The 13893-nt window shown below is 48.6% G+C and overlaps 1 protein-coding gene across 1 annotated transcript in view; it reads right to left on the reverse strand.

Moving 5' to 3' along the window:
- Window positions 1–13893, reverse strand: part of GAB2 (GRB2 associated binding protein 2) — a 157072-nt gene that overhangs the window by 128415 nt on the left and 14764 nt on the right. The window lies entirely within an intron of this gene.

The raw sequence follows: 13893 nt of genomic DNA on the forward strand, positions 1-13893 counted from the left end.
AACAGGAACCCTTATGCACCCAGATGGGTGTCATGCTTCCTCATAGGGCATGCTCGTCGGGCTGGTGCAGCAATGCCCGACGGCCCCCCTAAGGGGGCTCTTTATCAGAGATCTTTTGCTCCAATGCCATATGTGAAGTGTGGGTGTAGGGCTCATGTAAATTGGTGTAGGAGAGTGCATGTGTGTGAAAAAAGTGAATGTTAAAATAGACTAAGTAGTCCTCAAATGGAATTTTAATAGGCGAGTCTACTTGTCCAATTAAATACGTGAGGGCCATCAAGAGCGGCAATGATCTATAAAACCTCAGAGGGTCAACATATTTCTTGCCATTGGTAAGTCAATAACGATCAGTTAGTAATTCGTCAGGACCAACTATCCCTAATCTACACAGTGGTTGGAACCTGGGGTAATGTCATTCCATGGATAATCCAATCACAAGTAACCCAGATTTGGTATAGGTAGATACCTTCATATAGTGTTCTCTGAAAAGACCGACCTGTAATAGAAATAAAAAATTAAATTAAGCCACCTGTGTAGCACAAGTAGCCATAAGCATATTCTCATCTCAGTGCGGCATGCATTACAGTCTAACATGCTGCTATCAGGGTAAGTGCATTTTGCACTGTGAAAAACAAACCACGCATAAAGCAAGCAAGTGACAAACTCGTAGGTAATGTGTAGATTTCAGACACTGTGTCACAATGGATGAAAACCTCACCCAATTTAGGTGGCGGTACTGTCTCCTCGAGTGTGCGTGCTAGAATACAGAGGTACGGGCAGGTTTATGCTAGAGTCACCTCAAAGTAGAGGTGTAGATATGGATTCTGTTAGTAGCAGTGTAGACATGGATACGATTGGGAGAGTCATCTTAAATACCCATAACCAGTAGCTAATAACTATCAGTTGGAATTGGCCAAAGATCACGGTAAAAACTAGACAGTGTCACAGGAGTGCAAATACAAGCGCCATCTTGGAAAGGGAGGAGGTCGCTAGGAGGACGAAGTGGGTGCTCAAATTTCAATAGCGGGAAAAGGTAGTGATCGATGAAGGGGTCCTACCTTTCGTGACACCTAGGCCCAGCTCCAGTGATAGACTGAAGCATGATAACTGGAGCATGTGGCTCGCACATGCGTGTCAGCTCGGTCAAGGCGCGTAACCCGACACTCCATAAGCTCCATATTGAAACTGGGCAAATAAAACTAGAATTAAAAGGAATGCCATGTATAGCAATATTATAAACACAGCATTACTGAGGTTATCTTGATTGTGGGTTTGAGTGTGTACTGTCAAATAATACCGGATTGTGGGGCATGGCGAATTCCATATATACAAATAATATAAGATAATATCGTATACACACAGCTGTATTTTTGACATCCTGGTTGTGGGTGTCAGTGTGTACCGGCAACAATGTAGTGTGCCAGACTAAAGGCCATGAGGTGATTAAAAAAGAATTTCAAAGGACTCGCCATGAATGACAGCTGCTAGTTGTGCCGCAGGAAGGATCAGATGGGTATCTAAACAAGATATGAAGTTGTGTAACTGGTGGATCGACTTACTTATTAAAAGCCTGAATGTCTGTGTCTGCTGCTTGTAATTTATTGTGAGCCAATGGATAACTAGCTACATCAAACCCTGCACAAAGGTGTGAGGTCATAGAGATGGTTGATCAATTTGTTCTGCAAATGCCCGTATACCAGCATTTTTTGCCACATTATTGTTAGTATCCTTATTCTGAATAACAGAATTACAAAGTCAAGTGAGGGGGGAGCGTAAAGGTGGATGGCCACACGGCACCCATGGAGGTAGTCATAGGAAGTTAGATTATTCTTTTCCCTCCATGGAATGTCATTGTTGAGACCACTCACATGACTTGGCAGATGGAAAATCCAACCTGCTTCCTTTCTAAACAGGGTGTCTTTGTTCATGTGTGGGTGTGCCTCCAAGGCAGTCCACCTTATATCGACAGGTTAACGTCCTTCAGTCAGGAAAAGATGTGCACATTTTTTGTACAATTTTTTTTGCAATTAATTCTGCTGCGGTGTTCCATGATTCTTACTTTGACCGGTCTTGTGGTCATCCCAATATACGCTTTACTGCAGGAGCATGCCACTGTGTAAATGCAAGTTTTTGTGTTGCAGTTATAACTGACCACATATTCTCTCTCTTTTCCCACTATAATCTGCACACCCTTTGTTGTAATAACATTTTTTTGTGTTTTCTTTTGCCAGTTTAACATGGCAATTTAAATTGCATACACAGGCATTGCAGTGGCAGGTCTAAGACATGATAGAGGGCTATTTAAATGGATGGCACAATCAGTGCCACAAACCCATTAGAAACATTTAATTGACAGGCCCTGGGTACAGGTATTACCAATTTACTAGGGACTTATAATTAAATTAACTATGCCAATTGGGGATGAACCAATATTACCATGTTAGGGGAGAGAGCACAAGCACTTTAGCAGTGGTTAGAAGTGATATAGTGCACAGAGTCCAAGTACCAGCCAAAACAAGGACAAGAAAGTGGAGGAGGAGGGCAAAAAGCTTGGCGGAAGACCACCCTAAGGCTGTCAGGTCCTTGGGGGCACACAATACTCTGAGAGCAAAATAGGGGTGGGAAGAGGAACTGTGACATCCGGTTATGGAAGAGGCCTGGGTGTATAGCTGCCAACAAACTGAACGCATCACTGCTAGCAGCAGGTTTAGAATTATTCATTTTAAATTCCTCCATAGAATATATTATACCCCGGGAAGGTTACACAAACTCCAAGTCCGAGTAAGCAACAGATGCGACCGCTGTCGGCAAGAGGGGGCGGGTTTTCAACACAGTGTGGGAATGTAGGATCATAAGCACAATATTCAGCTGCAGCGGGGAAAGCCTTGGGAGACATGATAGAAGTGCTGCTAACTCTTACACCATAAATGGGGCACCTGGGATACCTCCCAGGACACAAAGGACGCGTCAAAAGATTCTTGGCGATAGACTAGTGTTACTGGTGGCCAAACGCAGAATTGCCTGACAATGGGGGAGGGGAAGAGCACCAAAATTCAAGAAATGGTTGAATGACCTCACTTATTGCCAGGAGCAAAACAATATTTATGCTGAGTTGCTACACCCCCCCCCCCCCCGCTCAAGACCCCGGGATATCGGGGAACCGCTCACTAGTATTTGCTCTGAATAGGTACCACAGACCCGGCAGATTAGACTGCACCACCGGATATAGCCCACCAAACTGAGAACGATAAATCGCAAGGTTAGGAGGTTGCCCACTAATGTGATTGCTGTGATATTTCGTCTCCCACTCATGCCCATAACAACAACTATATGCTGGGCTCTGTGTATATACACTTATATCAATGTACTGTACTGATGTAATCATGGACTGCTAATGTAATGTCTACTGCACTTTGTAACTGTAATGTCGTTGTACTAAAAAAAAATGCCAATAAACACAGTTTTCCCAAAAATAAAAAAAGGCTGTAGGGTCCAACACTTAACTGAACTTTGGCTTCTGTGACATAACTCTAACAAGTTAGTCTTGAAAAGTACACTTTGTGTGAGGTTATTTCTGCGTAATTAACATTAAAAAAACAACTGGAATACTTCTGGGGACTGGAAATCCTCTGTGCTTAGCCAGGGACACATGTGAGGCCCTAGTTGAGAAGAAAGCAGTCAGGCTTATTATATTCAGTGAACAGCCACGTGCTCTGTTGTTGATGCTCTGTATTATAACAAGTGTAAACAAAGGGCCGTGGCCTCATTCTACTACACAAGCGGTCCATGGCAGAACCTAGTAAATAGGTCAGAGGAGGTGAACCTGCCTCATATTTACAAGGCCTCGTTCAAAAGTCTGACCTGCCTTCTGCACACCTGCTAACAACGGATGGGCCATGTTAACACCGGCAAGGCGCACTGAGCTCTCTAAAAGAAAGCGCTTCTGACCACCACACAGCAGGGATGCTTCACAGGCGGCTACGTGCGCATAGTGTGCTCACTTTCAATGTCCAAAATGTCTTTATTTGCAGAGACTGACATCTGTTTGCTTCCTTAGTTCAACTTCGCTCACAGTAGTGGCTGCCTGTGAAAATTATCAGGTGCAGCGGGGGTAGAAAAATCAATAAATTGACTTACCTGGCTGCCGGCAGTCGCCTTGCCGCGCCTCCGTCCACTTCTGTTCCAGCAGGTAGCACACATAGGTTCCCCTAAGCCAATCACAATGCTGCTGTCACAATGACAGCAGCACCCTGATTGGTCTGAGCGCCATGGTTTGGCGTTCAGACAGGGACTGACATCTTGTGCATGTTCTCCACTCAGGCTCTGCATTACAGCAGGTGGAGAACATGCAAAGTGCGCATGACGGTTTGGAGGGCTCAAGAAGTCCGGCCAAACCATCATGCGCACTTAAGTGCCTCAACCACTCCTCCCCTGCTGGTTGTGACGACAGCACAGCCCAGCCTCCCTCAGTTGAAAAATAAAATGATAATAATGTCGCGTTATTATAATTTTATTTTTCATTTTTTCACAGTGGGGCGGTGCTCTGCCTTATGGAGGAGCCGTGGCTGTAAAAATCGCTTAGTCCTAGAGACCTGCCATGCGTTGCTCATTCTGCCACGCTGGGATTTCCGACAGGGCTGCAGGGTCGGGGGCTGCTTTTAGGATGGGTGACCCAATCATGCCCCCATGTCCCCTCTCTAGTTGCGACCACCCAAAGTGTGGGGCTTGTTTAGCCATTTTTTCCAGAGCTGATTTCTTTTCCCAGTCTGGACCAATCACCAGCTCCGCTGTGCTATGACGCTTCAGCCCCAGTCTAGGCTGCCCAGGTAAAGGGAAGATATCTTGTCAGTCCTCAAATGCTGTGGTTCTTAAACCCTTGACTGCTAGGGGTGGTGTACATAAAAATCACTCTTTTACCACAGTTTTTGTATTTTTCTAACTGGAAGCCTAGTTTTCTATTTGTTGCTCTCTCATGTTTATTATTCCTGTCCTGAGAAGGTGTCTAATATACACTTGAATAAAGTTTAACATATGAACCTGTTATCTTGTTTGTTTTGTGTTGCTTCTAATCAGATTTTGCTATAAAAAAATGGTACCCTCACTTGTATAAAAGCGAACAACCTTTGTCGAACGACAAAAAAAACATATATCTACACTGAATGGTCCATTTAACTTGATGGTACTGGGGCCAATACACTCTTGATCAAGCATGTGATATCATGAATGAGGGAGGGGGCTAGGAGGCGCAGGGACAGGTCTCACTGGGCTATGGCTGGATTGAGAGGAGTTTATCATTGATGTAAGATGTTATTGCTACAGACTGGTAAGAGCTAGCAGAAATAATTTTTTCTCTGTGTTATAAAAATAACAGTTTAAATTAATTTGCCTGTGCAGGAAATAAAACCCTCTCTCTTTTAGACTATAAACAGAGGTTACACACGTGATTAAAAGTCTGTCAGAGCAAGTATCTCTAAAAATAGAATTTACAAAAAAGTGGAAAGATGCAACCGGAAATGTAGCATTCCAATCATCCTCAATTTTGTTTAAAAAAATATTTTTTTTCTTCTTTTAATGCATATTCATAAAACTCCCATACAATATCTCTAAAAATAGCTAGTAGACAATACAACAGAGCCTTTCTAAAAACCATGGAGGTGACACCTGAGAGGTGCAGGGAACACCACAGCAGTTGTCCTTTCGGATAGCCTCAACGTAGTGAGTAATCCTCTCCAGGAGGACTTCAATCCTTTCCTCTGGCTGTTCTTCTACATGGTAAGGCATCTTACAAATCTTGGACCATTGTCTCTTTTGCATCTCAGAGACTTATTTCACCCAACCACACCGACTGCTCCTGTTTTAGTGGCACAGTTCCCTAAACCTCTAGACAATGTATTCCCTACGAAAAACAACATTTTCAAGCGAGGCAGATAGGGGAGAAATTCCCAAGAGATCAGAGTATCTCACCCCAATACCCATCTGTGGATTAGGAAACCAGTTTTGGTACCTTAACCACATTGCTGCAGCGCATATTCTTGCGCTGTGCGGCTTTTTTCAAAAAGCCGCGTTAGATGACGAGCTCAGCTCGTCATCCGCACACGACCACCGTGGCTGATGACGAGCTGAGCTCGTTATCAGCAGCGAATGTATTTGAATGTAAATGTAAATGTAAATGTAAATGTATTTGAGCTTATATAGCGCACAGCTACCCACAAAGGGTTTCCCGGCGCTTGCTTAGGGAACCCGTCCTGGTATTCCCCTGTGAGATAACCCAGACAGGGTATCCACAAGGTGAAAGCCAGGCATCCCGCCGCGAGGGGCCATTGTGGAGATTAAGCAAGCTATTGCCCAGAGTCGCAGAGTGTGAACCCGTGAGTTGAGAAGGCACCAGAGCGAGAATTATCGAGTCCGTGGAATTTTTGAGCCCAAGACCCGCCGAGGCGGGGAATTGAACCCTGGTCCAGGGCCGATCTCAGCTTCCGGGTCTGCCGCCTCTAACCCCTGAGCCACACTTCTCCACAGAAGGGGTTAAGCCATCCGCTTATGATCAGAAGTGCCCTACACAGCCTGTGCAAGCCCCAAGGAAATTGCTGGGTTCAGAAAGGGGGTGGAGATACTCCTTCCATCCTGGCTGAAGGCTCACAGGAGAAGAATTGGGTCACAACAACACTTAATGACTCATAAGTCAGGAGCCTCTGTTTTGCTGCTCGAGGCCAACGTGAGGTGTGGCTGGGCAGCCGGTCGGGCTATCTGGGGCTACAGGCCACGGGGATGTTCCTGTCTCGTGGCCAGATATTTGCTGAACCGCGATTGGGGGAAAGAGATCAGAACAATAAGAAGTAGTACAGCAGTCCAAATAACAGTGAAGGGAAGCATCATGGAAAACCAAAACAAGAATTTGAAGCTCAAATATTCATAAATATAGAGATAAAAGAACAGCAATGAACAAATGACAGCGCGGTCTACAGACTGATGCTTTAAAGGAATGAGACAGGATAGCAGAAGAGAGGGAGGGGAAAAGAAAACCTAGAAAATAAAATAACTGAAGATTGAAGCTGACAGAAGAGGAGGGGAACATAGGACATATGACCTGGTAAAATACTTAACGAAAAGCAGAGAAAAGCAAAGAGGTGCAATGCAATCCAAGGAGAAAAAGTGACAGTGGCCAAAAAATTAGAGGGTCAAAAGAAACAATAAAGAAATAACAAGCATTGACAATGCAACGGTTTTGCCTTTGGAAAAGTTAGAGCTATTGGCATTGTAAATGACAATTTCTTTATTTATCTATTCGTTTTGAAAACTGATAAATAAATGGCATTGTCCTTTACAATGCCAATAGCTTAATCTCTCGCAAATGCCACACACACCCACACCGAACCCCCCACACAGAGCCCCCTCACACACACAGGGCCCCCCTACACACACACCCACAGAGCCCACACACACCCACACAGAGCCCTCACACACACTGCGAGACCCCCACACACCCAGACTGAGCCTTCCACACACCCACGCAGAGCCCCCCCCACACACACCCACAAAGAGCCCCCCACACACCCACACAGAGCCCCTCCACAGACCCACACAGAGTCCCCTCACACACCCAGAAAGAGCCCCCCCACACACCCACACAGAGCCCTCCACACACCCACAGAGCCCTCCACACACCCACACAGAGCCCTCCACACACCCACACAGAGCCCCACACACACCCACACAGAGCCCCACACACACCCTCACAGACCCACACACACCCACACAAAGACCCACACACACCCACACAGAGACCCACACACACCCGCACAGAGCCCCCCACACACCCGCACAGAGCCCCCCACACACCCACACAGAGCCACCCACACAGAGCCATCCACACACTGCGAGCCCCCTGTGCAAGTTATACACTGTTGTTAGAGATGAACCGACCGCATAGGTAACCAATAGGTGTAAAAAGGACTTCAACGGTGACAGACTGGGGAGAGAGATGATGATGTAGGAGTGAGAGAGAGAGGGATTGTGCAGATAAAAGAGGAGTGTTAAAAGGGTTGTACACAGCAAGAAGTCTGAGAGGGAGTGTGTAGATAATGGGTAGGTTTTGGTGGGAGAAGCTCTTTGTGTAACATCAGTTGTACAAAGGATTGTACAGGCAACAAACAAGTGTGAAAGGGGCTGCAATGATGTACACTGGTGAAAGGGAGTGCTGCAGACAATAGCGAGGTGTCACAGAGGAACAGCAGACAGTAGGTAGGTGTGAGATAGCTGGGCTGTGAAACTAACTCAAAGATGGGAAAGGGTTCTTCACAGGCAAGAGACAGGTGTCAAAGGGTGTAAAATACTTTTGCACAGAGCAGGCTGTGAGAGATGGGGGAAAGCAAGTCACAATGCACTTTATTCCCAACAGGCTTGTGTTATCTGCAGAAAATGGTCAGCACCAAAGGAGATCAACATGAGGCCAAGTGAAGGCACCCAAGGGATGCAGCAGTAGATTAACCACCCAAGAGGGGGATTTAGAAAGTACCACATAATCACAGTACATTAAGAGCACAACACAAAGCCTTGTCCGTGCCAGAAAGTAAGGGGTATAACTAAATGCATACGTACCACTAACGTCAATTTCTGTGGCTTAATGTGCAGTTTCATGCCACAAAAACTATAGCTGAGCCCACAGTATTACAATGGACAATGCATCGCTTCCAGTTCACACTGGTCATTGTATAATTATGTAAGGCAGGGTGCCTATTTTGGAGGCGAACGTAGCAGACAATCTGTAACAAAACTATTTTAAAAAAAAGAAATTTCAAATGTATTTCTTTCCGCTGAGGTATAAAGATGCTTAAAGCACAAGTATTTACAAAACCAACGGAAATGGCCTTTGGGACTCATTGATTTTGCCACTGGTTTTTAGCAATGATCTACTGCGTGCATGTTGTTGTGAGTGTGTAAGAGGCATGCGTGTGGTTGTCAGTGTGTGAGGGGTGCGCGTGTGGTTGTGAGTGTGTAAGAGGTGTGAGTGTGTTAGGCGTGCGTGTGCCTCCAGAGTGCTGGTCTGTGAAGGGTGCGCGTGGGGCTGATGGCGTGCGTGTTGTTAGTGTGTAAAAGGCGTGCGTGTGGTTGTGAGTGTGTAAGAGGCGTGCGTGTGGTTGTGAGTGTGTATACGGTGTGCGTGTTGTTGTGAGTGTGTAAGAGGCGTGCGTGTGGTTGTGAGTGTGTAAGAGGCGTGCGTGTGGTTGTCAGTGTGTGAGGGGTGCGCGTGTGGTTGTGAGTGTGTAAGAGGTGTGTCTGAGTGTGTAAGAGGCGTGCGTGTGGTTGCTAGTGTGTAAGAGGCGTGCGTGTGGTTGTCAGTGTGTGAGGGGTGCACGTGTGGTTGTGAGTGTGTAAGAGGCGTGCGTGTGGTTGTCAGGATGTGAGGAGCGCGCGTGTGGTTGTGAGTGTGAGGGGTGCGCGTGTGGTTGTGTGTATAAGGTGTGCGTGTGGTTGTGAGTGTGTAAGAGGTGTGCGTGTGCCTCCAGAGTGCTGGTCTGTGAAGGGTGCACGTGGTGCTGAGGGCTGTTGTGAGTGATTGCTGCAGCATGGGTGTGTGCCTGAGCTGTCAGTGGGGCCAGACTGCTAGAATGAGAGCACGGTGTGTTTGGGGTGCTGTGGGGAAAGGACGGCCTGTAGTCTGGAAGAGTCGGAGATGCAAGAGCTGAGTGTAAATGGCCTCCTGTGGGGCACTGGCTGTCATGTGCGAGGCGTCAGTGAAGCCCCGGGTGTGACCAATGCATGTGTGTACCTGCGCCAAGGATCCAGCGAGATGTCTCGAGCAAGGACACCTGGTACAAGCTGAGCCCTGATGATGAGACGTAGTCCCCGGCAGTGACGTCAATCCTAACGCGCACATCTTTTCTATTGCAGTGACTGACGTGGTTGACCTGGACCTCGGCCTCTCGGGCCGCTCCGGCGGGATGGTCACAATCACCGTGCTGCTGGCAGTGGCGCTCTTCATGCTGGTTCCGGCTCTCATTGCAGCACTGGTCGTTGGGCGGGAAAAGTCACCGCTCCCCTAAAGATGGCCATCACAGTGACTGACAGACACTTGCAGCACATCCCTCGCGCCCCATGAATGGAAATCACATGTTGTGCTTAGGGGGGACGTTTCTTCCAAAAGCACCCGCTTCAGAGCATTGTCCCAGCAGATTCATGTAGATGACCTTTCAGCTTTTGTGGTACAGAGCAATGCTTCAAGACGCCACGAGGCCACTGCTTGTTCTAGCAGCTAACTGAGCTCCGGTTGGCCCTATAAACTGGCCATCCTTATTAACAACTTAATTCATTGCACATATGAAGAAAATAATAAATGATGGAAAAAATATCCTCTGTTTAGGAGCGCTTGACCTCCGGAATTTCCTAGTGCTTGTTGGGGATAAAGTAGGAAGAATAACAACTCGCATACACCATGCCCACCGCCAGCCTTGGAGTGGCACTGCCCATGGCCGCCCTCAACATTAGTAGGCCTCTGTAAACATCGAGGCAGAAGGGGGTGGCAGGAAAGGAGTGACATCACTGCAGAGAGGCCATTCTGTTTGTGCCACCCAGGGCCGGCTTTTGGCATGGGCGAGCGGGCTCCATGCCCAAGGCGCAGGCTTCAGAGGGGCGTAAGGAGCTGTCTGCATTAATGTCAGCAGAGACCCTGCTTCTGGCTCCAGGGCTGCAGACCTGTTTTTAACACCCCTTCAGCCTGCTTTCTTGCCCTCCCATCTCCTCCCACCCGATGCTGCCATGCACCATTAACCCCCCTCCAACCAACAGCTTGGCACCAGGGTGAGATGCAAATCGGTGCATAATGCAGGTGAGTGGGGTGGCGCAGGAATCTGTGCAGAGGCCAGACACTACTAATGCAATCCTCCAGGGGCGGCCCTCTGAACCCAAGGGCTCCCGCTGCCTCGTTTTATTCACCAGCAGGAGGGCGCCAAATGCATTTCCGCCCAGGGCGCTACCCGACAAAGGCGGGCTCTGGAAGACAAAAGGGGGATAAATGCAGAGCAATGAAGGCACGGACAAGCATTGGTACTGGGCAAGCGTCCCATGCTTCCGGGGGCGACACCTACACAAGGACAGCAGCTCGTCCACGACTCATTTGCACTACTGTGCAGCGCTGGGTCTGAACTTCAGGTGTGACGCATGTTTATGCAACAGCCACAGGGGCGGCGGGTTCCCTCTCCTGGCATTGTAACGGGGGAGGCCTTCCATGTTCGTTGCACGGAAAACACCGGCCATATGACCGAGCCGTAAAGATGCGAGGCGGTGAGTGACATACACATATGTAGTTACAACGTCATACTGTGCAAGGCCTCAAGGACCTGTGGATGTACTCAAACCTTCAGACTGTCGCCAGGTTCAGTCTGTCTCCAACTCCAAACGCGCCGGCCAGGCAGCCCTAGCGCGAGGCATTCCCTGCAGTTGTGTGGCGCTTGCAAAGCACATCGGTGAAGTCACGAGCAGGCTCGTGGAGAGGGGTCGAGGTGTGCAGTGCCGTGATCTCACACTCGAAACAAGGGTGGAGAGCATTCTATGAGACCCCTTGCTGCCGGGAGGGCCCGCCGCCTCACGTCCGGCCCGTGCCCCGTCCCCACCCCAAGAGAAGGCCGGGGAGACTCAGCTCCTTCCCCCCCACCCCACCCAGACACCGGTACAGAGATACCCTCTGCTCAGATAGCGCCCTGGGCAAAACCAGCAGAAAGCACGGACACTGCACAAGCGCTACTTCACCGCCTAGAGCCTCCAAGTCTTTCAGGAGGCGCTAGTTCCAAGTAGGCAATTTTTTCTTACAGTGCCACGAAGGCAGCGGCCCCTACAGAAAGCACACGTTAATACCGATGTTTTTAAGGTATTCTCGCGTTAAGGGGGGTCCCTTTTCAAGCCCTGCCTTGAACACAGACCTCCAAAGCCAGGAATGAAATGCCTCGCCAGCCTGGAGATTGTAAAATAAATGTGTAACTCGAGGGGGTCGTCCACAGGCTCTGGTGCGCCCCCTCTCACACACACAAACAAATGCCTAGCAGTATGCTAATTCCACCCACAAAGCAGGGACGCAGAGGGCGGACAAAAGGCCCCACGCCTTCTCCACCATTATGCCATCCTTTCAGAATAAAATGAAATGGCGGGTTCTTTGAGGTGCTTCTCTCTGCCAGAGTGAATGGGGTGACAGTGGGGGGAGGCGAGGGGCTCTTTTCTTTTCTGATTTCTCAGCTGGTCTGGGGAACGAGGGGGCTCCCTTTGAGCTCGAGGGGTGCTTCCAGGAACACTTTTGGAGTTTTGTTTCAGGTCAAAGCTATAAAATGGTGCTTCTCTGTCTCTCTATTCAGTGCTTCATCACAGACCACTACCTTTTATTTAGCAGAAACGAGGGGCGGGGGCTTCCATCAGGCAGAGACTGCAACAGGTGGACAAAGCCCGCTGCTGAGCCCAGAGGGAGCTCCGCTGGTTTCACGAACAAAATAATAACAAATCACCCAGTAGAAGCCACAGAAAAAATAAAATAAGCATTCCATGGGTTTGACTGGCACATATGCCTTGCATGCATTTTACACAGTTATCAGCACGCCTAACTTATACATGAATGGGTGAGGCTTACGTTATGGGGTTTGTAGGGCAGCGATCAACAGTTCCTTGACCCTTGGCGCTGTGTGTGTGGGGGAGGGGGGGGGGGACCACGGCAGGAAAAGTAAACAACGGCCGACCTAATCAGCGGGAGGAGGGCGGGAACAAACACGGACAGTGGGAGGGGGGCGGGAAAAAGACCACTGCAGGGAAAGAAAACGACCGACCTAATCCTAACCGGATGACGTGGCGGAGGCTCGGCCGGCTGGGCCAATCCCAGCGCGGCCCTGGCTGGAGACACACGGCTGCTTCATTGGGGCCGGATCTCGCATGGAGCTGGGGGGCCAGGGTCGAGTCTCGGCGGCAAACTGCACCAATCTAAATTACTGCCCATAAGGCCCCCTTGGATAGTCCTCAGCCAAGCCCCCTATTTACATTGCTGGAATCAAAGTGCGAGCGGGAGGGGGGACGGCGGGAGGAGGGACACGGAGAACTTTAAAACTCACCGACTGCTTAGGCTTTCATTACCAGGCTCCGGGAGGAAGACAAGACCACACGGAGAGCGGGAGGGGGACGGCGGGAGGAGGGACACGGAGAACTTTAAAACTCGGGACTTCCGGCTTGCTTGCGGCCCGGCCGGACCAGATTCGGGGGCGTTCCCGGCTTTTGGCTGACGTCGCGTGACGTCGGCAAAAGCCAAAGAATCTCGGGAACGCCCCCGAATCTGGTCCGGCATTGACGGACAGGCCCCTCGTCCAATGGCTAGCCTCCATTTATGGAGCTAGCCAATCGGAGGAGGGGGCGTATCCCGACCCACACACACAACTCAAGAGGTTTTTTGGCACATGCGCAAAGCGCATGGCCAGTCAAAACCTAAAAAGGAGCAGGAAAATGGGAAGTGAAAGAGTGAAAGGAAGAAAAGTGATTTAAAAAAACACAGGGCAATGAAATGAAAGAGGAAAAGGGAAGGTGAAATAATGAAGTAAGACCATGAGACTAAAAAAGTAATAATAGATGTAGAAAAAGATTGTAAGACGTTTCCTAGCCATGCCTACTCTTTGGTAGGAGAAAATGTACATGCATTAAAAAGGTGTAAACTACCACAAAACTAAGAATCTGTGGTTGTTCATCTTCATTTGCTGGGTACTCCTGCCAAGAACTAACAACATTCTGCCACTAACCATAAAAGAACAAGTACCGTCATTCTGATAGATTGATACATTTCTGCATTTGTACGTACACCTTCAGATCAGACAATTCCACCAATATTTAGTCTTTTTATGTTAGCAAAATGGAGTGAAGGGAGCTCTTTTTCAG

This window comes from Lissotriton vulgaris, chromosome 8 (genome assembly GCF_964263255.1).
Source record: "Lissotriton vulgaris chromosome 8, aLisVul1.2, whole genome shotgun sequence".
NCBI classification, from domain to species: Eukaryota; Metazoa; Chordata; class Amphibia; order Caudata; family Salamandridae; genus Lissotriton; species Lissotriton vulgaris.